At 40.6% G+C, this 14139-nt stretch overlaps 1 protein-coding gene across 3 annotated transcripts in view; it reads left to right on the forward strand.

Moving 5' to 3' along the window:
- The window catches only part of NOL4 (nucleolar protein 4), a 207446-nt gene that overhangs the window by 779 nt on the left and 192528 nt on the right, over positions 1 to 14139 (forward strand). The gene's annotated exons all lie outside the window — the stretch shown is intronic.

The following is a 14139-nucleotide window of genomic DNA, read 5'->3' on the forward strand; positions in this document are numbered from 1 at the left end:
TGGGGTGAGAGGCCCGGCGGCGATAGTAACGGCGGCGGGGAGAGAGGATGGATGCTCCACGGAGAGAGGGTTCCGCATGACCGAAGGGAAGGGTGTATTTTGTTCCTCTTTCTGGGGTTGCCCGAGTCTCGCAGCCCTAAGGCTTAAAACTCAATTTGATGCGCCAGGGTAGCGTGGCATCCCCCGGCAGGCGCTGGAGCTGCAGAGCTCGGCGCTGGTCTGACAGCGGGAGAGCTATTATGCTTGGTGGTGGCAGAAGCGACAGATTTTCCTATTTAAGAAGATGGGGACTGTTGGCTGCAAGTAGGTTTTGCCTATTGAACTCTCTTCATGTATCATTATTCTTACTTCTTATGCTCTGGGTCATGCAAGCTAAGCTTCTTTTGTCTGTGCGTGGGGCGGCCGGGGAAGGGGAGCCGAGAAAGGAAACCCGGCAATTAAAAATATTCCTGCCTGGGCATTTGGCTTGGATGAGCGATATTCTCTTTTTTTTTCCTTTGGAGTGGCAGCTTACTTCTTATGCTCTGGGTCATGCAAGCTAAGCTTCTTTTGTCTGTGCGTGGGGCGGCCGGGGAAGGGGAGCCGAGAAAGGAAACCCGGCAATTAAAAATATTCCTGCCTGGGCATTTGGCTTGGATGAGCGATATTTTTTTTTTTTTTCCTTTGGAGTGGCAGCTTATTCTGACCTAACAGGAAGGTTGCTGGGTGGCGCAGCAAAGGGGGCTTCTTGGAAAGTATTCTGGGTTGGGTTGTGACGTAGGCTGCCGGGGAAATCTGCCTCTCTCTGCCTCGCTGAAGTCATAAACCTGGGCATTCCCGGGGGCCGGCTTATATTTGCCCCCTTGTCATCACTGCTGTCATGGCTGCGAGGAGGCAGAGGTGGGAAATTAATTTTAAGGAGTTTACAAATACGAAGATTGAAAGTGAAAGAGAAGCTCTGGACAGAGTTTGTTCCTTCTCTATGGTTTTTATTCACCAAAGTGTTCTAGGTCTGCCTATAGATCCAGGTTACTTGGCAGATTTCTGTTCTACCGTTAGATGACTGGGTGCTAATCTCTGACCCCAGAGGGTACTGTAGATACAATTTATAGCGAAAATGTTGTCTGAAGCTGAAGTCTCCAATTAGGTCGGTATTTTTTAATATCTCTTCTGCTTACTGGAATAATAATTTTGGAGAGCCAGTAGGCACGATCTTTTATTCCTAAGACTATCCTTTTCACTGCAAGTTCAAAACTGTAAGCAAATTCAGTATTTTTAAAAATTACATTGACTACGCTACTAAATAAAAAGGCTAACCTTAATTTTACAAGATGGAATTTAAAAATTAAGTGCTGTTCTGGGCCTCTGAAACACATGGCTCAGTGATGATCAGCTTGTCTATTTTCTCTCACCTTTGCTAGGCCATGAGAGCCTGCAGTCCCACCTTGCATCCCGTCTTCTATTTTATTTTCAGATCAAATAATCAAAATTTTTCTCATTTTTTTTCCTTCAGAGATTTCAGTCAGAGGTCGAGCGCCTTGCTGCTCTTACCTTTGTTCATTTGGGGGAATCATACCGTCAACTCTGAATGTCTCTGTATGTCCCTATATATGTATTTATATCCATATAGAAGTAACTATCTTTAGATAGCTTAAGCAACCAAGCAGGCATCCTAATAAAATAAGAATGCCTGCTAATAAAATCAAAAAAGGAAAGCTAGCGTGACCTATCTGTAAGCAATTCCTGAATATCTGTACATTATTTGAACAATGACATATAAACCCTTATGGAAAAGGTCTTGCATGTAGGTAAAATTTCCTCCTGCTGGCCAGCATAAATCTGTTGTCCAACATAAATGAGAGAAGTTGATACTCAGCACTCTTACACAACAGCCAGCTCTGAGAAACAAATGCCGCCCCCCTCCTAAACCCATGAATCTGGTGCCACTATCCCATCACAAAAGGCAGAGGAGTATTTAAGTAGACCCGTGGGGTGGCAAGGGTTTGTATGAGCTATTGCCAGGGCAGGGGCAGCGCCTGCCAGGCGCTGAAGGCTCTGAAACAACCCATTTGACAGAACAGGGGTGCAGCCCCTGGCCTGGAAAAAGGCAGTGGCAAAGCTCCTATTGACTTCAAGAGGCCTAGGATTTTACCCAGTCAGGAATAATAAGTTACAGGGGGAAAGACTGGATTTTCATCAGTAATTGTTGGTAAGCCCTAAAAGCCCATTCTCTCATTTCTTTAACTTACTAATTATTTAAGAGTTTATTAATTTATGACCATTTAGAAACATCCTCGCTGTTGTTTTTTTTCCCCTCTCTCGTTGTTATCCTGTACATTTGAGCTCGTCCAGTCTGCAGAGAGAGCCACGAACAGTAACAGATGCCCAAACCGTGAATCTCTCCCTCATCCTCTCCCTCTTCTTGTCCATCACTTGATCTCACCATAGGTAAAAGTAATTTCAATTTAAAATTAATCACTGCTGGCAGCATGAGCGCTCCCTCTGCAGTAACAGGATGGATGAAATTAGAAGTTGGACTCTACAGTCACAAGCTGGTCAAAACCAAGCAAATATTCAAATACTTCGTTAGGAATTATTCTCTCCTTGAAGCTTTAAGATTTGCTGCTCAGCTTTGCTGTCAGCCAGGGAGATTTGCTCCTGATGGTGCTGTAATCCACTGCTGCTGGTAATTAGACATCATTACTGCTGCGTTAAAGGGAAAGAGAGAAGGAGAGAGGACAGGCTGGGGCTAATTAACTACTTGATTCTAATGAAAGAAAGAGAGCCTGATAGCAACTGGGAGGTTGCACCGGAACAGGCTAGATGTATAACACAGACTTAATTGAAGCAGGGGTGTCTTGCAGTCTCACAGTAGCTGAGGCTTGGTCTACTTTCATATTCCGTGGGCAGTAGCGCACAAGGCATTATCCTGTTTTTCCCTTGCCTGGTCGGTAAGTAGCTCAAACTCACAGGCCTATCTTCAATATCAAGTTTAAGCATGCCAGCAAGGAGAATGTATAGATGATTATGTGCTGGCTTAATCTATTTCATGGGTATGGTCTCCTCAAGAGCAACAGGAACAAATCAATTTCTGAACGTTCACATCCCTCTGTGACCTAGGAGATGCACTTTTCATCACCAGGCAACAACATCCACTGCAAAACAGCCATTTTAGGTCCAGAGTGGGACAACACACAGTAAGATATTCCCATATGCAACCCAGACAGTATCTCACTTCTGCAACTTTTCAGATTGCTACTGTTCTAGGTTTTCTTTCATTAAGCCCAAGCTGCACTTTATGAAAGTAGTGAGATAGATTGTGCCTGGCCTAGACGTGCTGTATAAACATGTCAGGCCAACAAATACGCCAAATGGCTGACAGTATCGACTTTTAATGGTTGGTGCTCACAATCCATAAAGATGCACGGAACTGATATTTCTAGTATAATATCTTCTCCAATCGTATACATGATTTTTATGGTGGATTTTTTTGTGTGTGTTTTCTGCATAGTTCTTTAACTGGAACTATTTATCAACTGGCAACTTGAAAACAAATTTCACCACTTTCCTTTCTCTTGCTTAATGTTGTCCATAGACACAAATACGGCTCCTATCAGTCTTGATTTAAAAGTAAGTTACAAAATAACAGCCCAAGCTGTATCAGCAGATTCTAAGCAGAACTTTGCTTTAAAAAAGAAGGGCCAAGATGACTACAGGGTACATCTCAAATATAGAATTTACATGGTATTAGCAAACTAATAGAATATAACCTTAAAGGCCAAGTTCGGATTGCTTTTATGCCATTATTAATTTGGAATGACTCTACCGACTTTAATGAAATCACAAGCCTAATGTATGGATTTTCCCGTGTCGTCTTTTATATTTTCCAATTATAAGCATAGAATGAACTTTCATTCAGAAACCAAATTTTGTTCAGTTTAGTTAAATCTTTATATCCTCCAGGAGGATCTGGTACCTCTTAGATTGCCGCTGGCAGACCCGTGAGGCGCTCTGCAGGTGCAGGGCTGTACTACTGAATCTGATTACGGGATTTAGGGCTTAAAATTATAGGCCAGTCAGTTCTATGGAACAGGCTGTATCCCAGCCCACCTCTCGTTCTGTTAGTGATGAAGAATAGTAGATGGACGTATGAGTTTATGGTTTGTTTGATTTTATATAAATTACTTTGTTTGTGAACAATGGAAGAAACAGATCACAGTACAAATAGCTTATATCTCAAAATATGGTGCTTTAAATTATCTTATGTTTTAAATTGTTCATTATTTTAGGGCATTTTATAGCAATCTGAAAATATGCAGCTTTGCTTCATTGCATTTCTCCCCATTTTTGTAGCCATCAATATAAAAAATGAATAAAGGAGTTTGTCAAATATATATTGGTAGCTCTGTAGCCTACTGAACTGCCAACACATAATGGCAGTAAGTACCACAGAAAGGTGATGCTGAGGGTGAGCTATAATTTATCCCAAGGTACAATTCTGTGGTAGTTCACGGTCCCGTTAAATGCACCTTCCGGGCTCGGAAGCGGTATTCGAGCCCTGCCGTATCCGTCCCATTTTAACTGCCCGCCACATTTTCCTTAACCCCTGTTCAGGTCTGCAGAGCTTCGTCTCCTCCTGTTACCCGCAGCCTCTGTCCTGCCGTTTGCAGACCTCCCGATGGACTCAGTGAGGAGGGATGCTGGTGAATCAGACAGACAGTGCTGGAAAATGGTCATAGCAGATGGAGCAAAACCCATTTATTTGGCAACTCTTAATGCAGGCATTCAGTGAAATGTTCATGAATGAAGAGAGTAACTCTGTCCTGAAATTTAAAAATGTTAAAGCGGCCATATGTAAGACACTATCTCCACATGTGCGTGTGTGAGAGAGAGGCAAAGGGAGACGAGGATCTGAGATTTCTTGGTAACAATGCTGGGCTAGAATTTTCCAAAGAAACATGAACCAAAGAGAGCAAATTTTTAAAGAGGGAGCATTTTAAAGTGCTTCTTCTGTAAAACTAGAAACTGTTAACGTTACTTTAGAAACATTAAATAGGGTGTTGCCATACCGTAACAAAACCTACTACTGATATATCCATCCCATGCATATAATGAGAGAGGATGACAGATTCAGTGCTATCCCCTGGTAAAGGCCAGGCTTGTAGTTCGAAACCCCGAATCTTTCTAGTGATCCAAAATAAAACCTCCCAGTTTAATTTTCATGCTGCTGTGAACCTTTGCTGAGAAGACCGAGGCGATCGTGAACTTGGTTCTTCAGTGTCTTACCCTCAGCCTCTTGTCAGTGAAGCTACACTGGATTCAGTCATGATGCAGCATGGTAGGGACTCCAGCTCAGACACTTCAGCCCTGATTTTCTTCAGAGGTACTGCGTGTTGTTTCTGTGGGTACGTAGCTACGTGATCAGTGAGAAATAAGCAGGCATTTGCTAGCAGGTTGGTGCTAAAATGGGCTGATAGGCATCAGTACAGCATAATGGGACTTCTTCTGATCCTTTTATGGAGACAGTTTGTTTCTTTCACTAACTTTTGAGGTGATCACCGTTGTTCTTGTTCAACGCTCTCAACAGAAAGGAGACACAATCCAGAGAGACTACACACATATATACACAGAAAGACTCCATGTAGAGAGGGCTTATCGTGAACACAGGCCTCTGTGAGAAGAAGGCTAGTGCTAGTGCTGGACGAATGTGGGAGCTAATGATTCAAATTTCATTTTACACTACAGAAATAAATTAAAATTGGCTGACATTGAACCGTGAGTTTTGGTCTGCTGTTGAAAGGAGGCAACCAGCAGCTGTTTGGTTTGGTCTGAAGGAAGCTATTTGGGTCTTGATCTTTCCCCCTACGCAGGATAGAGATACACCTGTTGAGAGTTTGCTGGTAAAAGAGGAACAAAACAAGCAGGGCAAATGTTGAAGAGAGATATAAATGAGGTAGATGTGGAGAAAGATCATGAGAGAGCGTGGCAGGAAACCCTCTCCAGGAGGATCCTACCAGATTCTGCAGCCTCCCATGCACCACAGAGCATCACAGGAATCTTTTGTTCCTTGTTGAGTAGGTTGACCCTGATCAACACAGCCTCCAAAATGAGTAGTGCTTTCCAGGACATAAAAGATGTTTTGATCTTGTATATGTCATTTTAAACCTGCCAGAAGCCTCACTGACTTCAGAAAACTCAGGAGATACTAGCTGGTACATGAGAGTTGTTTGCATTGTCCTGCAGCAGCAGTGAAAGTGATCCTGTAGCTTTCTTAAATTACCTTTTTGTTCTATTTAAATAGGTGAGCCTCAAAACTTTACATTTCCACTAGCAATGTATTTTCTAATGGTTTATAAACATAAAATATCCAGGTAGGCATTGCCAATATCCAGGAAGGACCTGCTACAAATTATGGTGTTGAACATTGTTCTGGATGCAAATGGATTTTCTTAGCGATGAACAACTTCATCACAAACAGTTGTACAGGCTTCTAACTGCTTATTCAATAACTCTGCAAGTTGCAAAACCTGACAGTTACTATGTGCGTCTGCAGGGATTAAAGCTAGTTGTTAAAATTGAATTGTAGGGTTTGAACCATTTAGTTGTGTGTGTGGATACTCTTCAACTTAAGGGGCTATCTGTAGTGAACATTTTACTTAATAAATCTGATCTATGTTAGAGTTAACCTCAAGTAAAGACTTTTTTCAGCAATAAATATTCTGTATAGACTTGGAAGGACAATTTTTATTAAATGACCTACTTGAGCCTAAGATGAAACTCATTCAACCTTTTTCACTTCAGAGCCTGTAATTAAGCTTCTCTGGGAAATGAGAGGTTATATGTATCATATTGCCAGTAAGATCGGTGTGTCTGGAAGTTTTGTAAATTTTGTTACCCCAAAGTTTTTAATACAACAAGAGATGGATGCGATAACATTTTGACTGTACTTAAGAAAACTTAGGAGGTGAGATCACTTGCACTTAAATGACTTAGGACTCTTAACTCACCGTACAATTTTTACATGTCTACATCTTGTGATTGCTCTCTTTGTTGCCTCTGGACTTATGCATACCACTACCAGTACTGCCAGGTGGGTTTTGTAGAAAACTTTTGCTCCAGGCAGACCCACAGCTGAAGTAACTGCCACTAAATCATGACCTATCTGTAGGGTAAAGCAGCATTGTGTTGGCATGTGGGAAATTAAACTTGTGAATGGACTAGTGCTCACTACCCTGAGCTGACAGAAAATGAGTAACAAGCAAGTAGTTATACAAGTATTCAGATACAATAAGAGAAGAACAGCTAAGGTATGGCCAGAAGTTTCAGCAGAAAGGAAAGACAAGGAGTAGAAAAAGGTTTCACAGAACTTCATTTTTCAGCGTGTATCTTCTCTGTTGTGGGCAATGAGGAAATACCTGTCCTGGGTTTACATTTTTCAGGTGATGAAACTGAAGTGGTCAGAAATAGAGGAATACAAAAAGAGGTGATGGCAAATCAAGATGTTAAATTGCAGTGCATCACCGGAACCAATACAAATCCAAGAACACTAAAGAACTTAAGAATGAAGCAACTAAAATATTATTAAAATATATCATTTGCCACTATATACAGCAATGATACTGGAAGATGGCCAAAAACATAGTAGAAAGAGAAGAAAAAAGGCGGTAAAGATCATTCATAGAAATGACAGACCAGTGAACCATATTTCAACACCAGAAAAAAAAAGCAATAAAAAAAATCATTAAGAATAGAGTTGTTAAGTGTCAGTATGAACTGGTTGGTGCAACTAGTTTGGATTTTGTGAGGGTTAATTATGTTCCTCTAACCTGCCGTGTTCAGAAGTCTTTTAAATAATTTTCAGGTGAAAATTTGGTTCTGGCTTCCTTCTGAAATGAAACCAATCTGATACTGACTTTACTAAAGCAGGGTTGACACTTTGGCTATGATGACAAATTAAAGCTGGTGAAGAGTTGGGAAGCCATAGGAAATGTTCGAGAGTGATACAAATGCAGTCCAATGTGTGTATATACACACACGTAAGTATGTATGTATACATATATACACATAAAACTCAGACAAATGAAGGGGTTTCAACACTGGATGGAAATGCAAATTAATTAGGTTAAGCAAGTCAAGGAAGAATTGGGAGGGAAAATAGAAATATCATAACAAAGGAAAAAAGGAGAAATCATGGCAGGCAGAATTCCCTACAGACCACTGCCAGATAATTTACATTTTATGCCATTGTGACATTAGCTTTTTGAGAGGAAAGGAAGAATTCAAGCTTTTCATACACATTTAAAATGTATAGTATTAGTATAACATATCAAGGGAAATATTTAGGAATAATTTCAAACAAATCAATAACCATCTCTTCATTAAGCATAGCAGGGATAACAAAAATCGGCATTAGGAAAAGTATAGAGAATAATATTGAAAACTTATTCTTCTCATTAACTAAATGGTATGTCCTTGCCTTTAATAACATGCTTAGTGTATTTACCTCATCTCTAAAAGGTCATGACAGATGAAAGGTCCAGGGAAGGTAACTAAGCTAATTAAAGAAAAGGGGTACTTATAAGAGAAATAGGTTTTAATGGTTATATCACCCAGAAAGATGAACGTTAAGAGAAAATGCACAGTAGAAAACAGACGTGAAGAGGTAGAAGGAAGCTGAGAGAAATGGTGTGGTGTAAATACTGATGAACAGCAGAGAGAGAAAAATTAGCGTCCACCCTTTAATCCTATTCTGTCTTCTAAGACTCTTTTGACAACCATCTCAAAAGGTAAATTCAAAGCTAGGCCATTGTTTTATAACCCATAGTGTTGGGAATGGGAAGTCTGCATTGCAGCCCCTAGAGAAACTCTTACTGATACAGCCAAAATTTCTTCCAAGGATTTTACAAGAGAATGATAGCTCCGCGGCTCTCGTAAGGATGTAGTACGCTCTTTACGTCAGTTCAGCTTTGCTGGCTGGAGCAGAAGTGAGGACAAGGTCACGTTCCTGCCCTTCCTCCTCTGTTCCCCTGGGAGCGCGGGCATTGGTGATGGCACTTACCTGCTGCCTTGCTGTTACCTGGTGTCTTGCAGCATCTCCCCACGTGTTTTCCCGTAGAGCATCTATCAGGGTTAGTCATGTTCCAGCCCATACAGTCAATGGAAGGAAAGACTTGTGGAGCGTGGTGAAATCCCAGCATCTTCCCTTCCCCTTTGTACTGAATTTTAGTGTCGCTGGTGGTCTCAGCCTTCATGCTCTTGTTTCATGAATAGATTATTAAGTTTTAAGTATGTGTTACTAGGTTTGCTGAAGCTAGCAGAGGGAAATAATTTGGTCGTTATTGCACAGTGCACCTGGATGCACCGTATTTTGTTTAGAGATTTATTTGTTTATTTACTAATTACTGAGCTCTGAAACATGTTTTGCAGACTCCCTTGGAGACTGGGACTAGATGGTTCGTTGGTCAGTTTGACTGTAGCAGTTTCTGTGGCTTGTTGCTGTAGTGATATTACTAGTCTGGAGGAAGGAAGGAGACCATCAAGTTTCTGAGCTCCAGCACTATCCTATGTGGACCAGTGCATGAGATTACAGTGATTTACACAGAAAGTCTGCGATGAACCACCTCTGTTTTCCAATTTACTCCACTTGTGATGAGAAGTAATGTGCTGTTTTCACCTCCATATTTTTGCCTACTTGTGCTAGGTTGTTTTTTTTTTCCCCGATGCTTGTTGCAACCATTACCAAAATCTTACTATGGTGGGAAGAAAAGAAAAAAAGAGCAGAATTATTAGGGAATTAATTGCAAATATGAGAGGACGTTAGCTCATTCAAATGATTACAATTTCTGGAAGACTTTGCTTTTGACCAGTCTGATCAGCAAGTGTGGCATATATCTAATTAGATGACTCGTCCCATTGCATTTCTCAAGAAACAGCAGTGGAAAACAATAAAGAATGTAACTCGTTCTTTTCTCCCTTAATCTAGACATAGTCATAATTTTTTTTTATGACATCTTTTGATAACCTTTATCTTTTTATATTCTGAGAGTTCAGCAAAGCCCCACGGCCATGGTTGCCGTAATACTAAAGTATTTCATTTGTAGACAGCAAACAGCTCAGCTTTCTTTTAATAAGTGCTGTATTCCAATTCCAGGCATCCATCTAAAACCTGTAGTTCAGAGACCACATCTATTTACCCCTTTTTGTCTCAATTTGGGCTTATCCAACAAGGAGATGGGATAATAAGTTCTGTATGGATGCAGCAGCAAAAACTGGAACTTCTCAAAAGGACTTATACTGTAAACTCATTGGACTTTGACCCTGCTTTTTTAGAAAACCTACACAAATCCTCGGCTTTGTTTTACGAGCGCACAAGGCCTGGTTATCATTGTTTTGGTGTAACTGAGAGCTGAATTGGGCGTATGGTGAGCTTCCAAGGAGTTAAATTTGCACCGAAGCAAATAATAAAGCAATATAAATAAAGCTAGGTCTAGAGCTAAATAAAGCTGGTTAAAATAAAACTATTTTCTTCCTTTTTAACTGCCCTTCTGCATAGCAAATTCTAATATTATTTTCTCCAAATCAGCCCAATTTTGGCAAGATACACTGGACTTCGAGGAAACTGTGGAGAAGATTGTTTTACCTGTATTCCTACTTGAACCCCTACATTTTCAACTTGAACCAAAAGGACTGTTTTCAAAAACTGAGTAGGCAAAAGCATTCTTAAGTAGGTGAAAGCGGGTCAAATTTTATTAATAATAAGTAGAACAATTTAATTAATAGAATTCTAATGAACTATGTCTTTTCTGCCACTTATCGTTGAACTTTAATGAATTTATAGGTAATTACCAGATTTTTTTTTTAAATTTAATTCTTAATAAATGTAAAGTCAGGAAAATTTTCACATATACAGACTTCAAAAAATTTAACAAATTTGCATTATCATTCTTGCTGTAATTTGAAAGCAAGCAAATAAAGTACAACATAGATGGTTCTGTGAGTATTTTAAAGTGAATTGTTAATTTGCCTAATAGATCCAAAGAGTGAACTAACAAACAGACCTACAAAAGAGCTGAAAAACTGTGGCTGTAAGAAGTTGGAAGGGGTCAAGCTGGTGAAATCTGCGAGGCTTTGAAGGACCAGTTCTGTCATCTTAAATTGCGGTGGATGAAAATCCCCTCCTGGGATAGGACCAGCAGAAGGTCTGTGAATCATTTTTTTTTGGCACAAAGATTATGCCCCTGTTTTGAAGACATGATGCAGTCCTTGGGTGATGCTTAGGCTTTATAATGGCCAGTGCCCAGGGGAGGAGTCCGCCCACAAAGCATCCGCCATGTGCGCTCAATACTCCGATCAGTTGGTATTGGTTGGCTGGGTGGCAGTGACCGAGTTCTCAACAGGATACGTTCAGATAAAGTTCTATTTGTAAAGAATAATTTACCTGTAACTGCTATCCGGTTTTGCCACAGTATATTCCAATGTACTAGACCAGTGCTTAGTAAGTGTATAGACATGTTTATGAAATGTGTAAGAATATCTAGAAAGGTTTAATTACAGCAAGGCCAAATTCAGCTGTAAAATAATACTAGCGGCACCCTGCTCCCACCTCTTTGGTTATAATCTTCTGCAATGCCAGAGTTGCACTCATCGCAATGTGCTGTACAGACAGCTGTCCGTTGTAGAAATCCCCATACTCTGATTGTTTAGGGAGGGAAAAAACAAACTGGAGAACAAGCTTGATCTTAGTCCTTTAAACTCTCCACATACTTAAGTAAATTAAAAGTGCATCTCTCATCCTTTCCCCTTCCCAACTAAACGTACACAACGCATCATACACTTATCCTCAATTACACTGTTGAGGTGGTTTGTTTGCTTGTTTTTACGTATTGTCCCTTTTCTATGGATATTGCATTAGGACATCTGCTATGGGGAGAATTCAGATCTCTCTCCCTTTTCCCTGTCCCTTTGAACTGTATTTGCATTAGAGAAATCCTGCTTCTAATAAGAGTGGAAGAAAAGTGAGATGAGAGAACAAACGGAATAAAGTGTTAAAGCCAATCAAGTATAAACAGACTTTGGCCTAATAGCTCCCTATGAGCTCGTCCTAAAGCAAGAAAGTCAGCTGTGTGAGAGGTGGAGGCTGGGGAAAGTAAAATAAGTCCGGAAAACGTGTATCACACATTTCACAATAATAATAATAATAAAGCTAATGAAATAAACCAGGTAAAAGAAGGCTGATGCTTCCTGTTAATTTGGTAATAAAACTACTACTGATCTTCAAAACCAGTATTTAAGCAGCTAAGCATACCTGTTGGCCACCTATAAGCACAGAACAACCTTAAGATATTAACTACCTAACAATTAAAACTTACTGGTAAACGTGAGGAAGATGAAACATGATTTTTTTGGGGGGCATTTTTCATGGAAATTTGATTTCAGCAAAATTTTGAACAAAGTCTATGTCTATTCCCCCGCATTTATTTCAAATTGGAGTTTATTAGTCAACATTGAATTTAATGAGTATCACAGCATGATATAGCAGAAAGTAGCTAAGCAGAATGTTGCTAGACACTGAAAAGCTTGTCGTTACACAAATAGGCAAATAATTAATATAGATACACCTCGCAATTTGAATTTGAATGTGTTCGCCATTGTGTCATAGCCCCAGTATCTATTTGCTGTCCGCAGCTACGCCTTTTGTTCGATCCTTGTCATTTGTCTTTGCTGGTGCAGATTATTATTTACTAATAGGCAGAGAATCATTTTTTTCCTTGTGTTGCCTTTATTTCCAGACCTCGAGGCCTGCTGTTTCTCATTTTGAATTCGAATCCAACGGCAGGTGCCAAGATTCAAATGTATATTATCTATGGGCAGTAGGATCAGCCCGTTTGTGTAACATCAGTTGAACTGAACCACTCACTGTGCTGGCTGCATTTTAGTATTTTTAATCTTTCTTTGGAAGGCACGCTATTTTGGTGAGCAACCAAATGCAGTCTAAGCTGCACACAAGAGGAGATCTACAAATGAGTTTCTAAATGTAGGCTTCTGTAAAATTAAAAAAACCCAAACCACAAACCAAAAACCCTTAAAAACATGAAACTGGAGAATCTATTAGGTCCAATCCACCCACAACCATCTGGAGCAGTAAGTTATCTTATTTGTCTAAACAAAACTTTGGACGTGACATGAGCAGAAATTAGGTGCGTAAGTTGAGCTGAAATAATTTGTACATTAATCTTTTAAAATGTCCAAAGCCAAGAACGCCGATTTTAAGAACTGCTGAATGACATTACCGTAATAATGTGAAATAGACCATTTTAAAGGCAAAAAACTATTCCCACTACAGTCAATAGCAAAATCCCACTGACTACAATAGTAGTGGGATTGGTCTGCTAAGTAGCAAACCATGCTTTAAAAAAATCAATACTTCAATTTTACAAGGTAATATGGATAGCAGCGTAGTTGCCCATTATCAAGCCCCACAGTCCGTGGGTTTTATCTCTCTAATAATACCGAAGGTTCAGCACCTCTCTTATGAATCATTGAGAGGAAGGACATAAGCCATTTCGAAGCCTTTCCCCTGCCCCTGGCCGAGAAAGCTCTCCAGAGGCAGGATGCGCCGCCCCGAGCGTGCCGCCCTCAGCGCCGCGCAGCGAGGATTGCCCCGAAATGACTGCCTGCCTCCCCCGGGAAAAAATAGCGTTAGTCGCTGTGGATCTCGCTGTCGTGTTTGATGCCTGGAACTTCAGTTCCAACTCTTAATACGTGTCAGCAATGAACAGCAATGCCCTGAAATGGGTCAGGTTTTCATCTCGAACCGCACCACAAAAAATACTGGTGACGTTTATTTTTATTTTGCGTTTTCCTCTTACGTTTCAAGCGTGGCAGTGTTGTGATTCAAAATAGAGCTGTATCCCATACATTCCTCTTTACACAAAGGATATACATAGGTTTTGACAGAAATGGAGACCGACGTTGGGGAGGGGGCTGAATTTTTCCTCACCGGCAACACAAGAGCAGCCAGACCACTGTATTTTTATTCCCTGGAGCTCAAACCATCCCTTGCAATACAGAGGGTTTTCTGGGTCCCTCCGCTCCGGCGCACGCCGTACCCCAAAATCTGTGTGATGGGAGCTGAAGCGGCGAGAAGCCGTGCGTGCCCCC

The sequence above is a fragment of the Aptenodytes forsteri genome, unplaced genomic scaffold (genome assembly GCF_000699145.1).
Source record: "Aptenodytes forsteri isolate BGI_AS27 unplaced genomic scaffold, ASM69914v1 Scaffold23, whole genome shotgun sequence".
Taxonomy (NCBI): Eukaryota; Metazoa; Chordata; class Aves; order Sphenisciformes; family Spheniscidae; genus Aptenodytes; species Aptenodytes forsteri.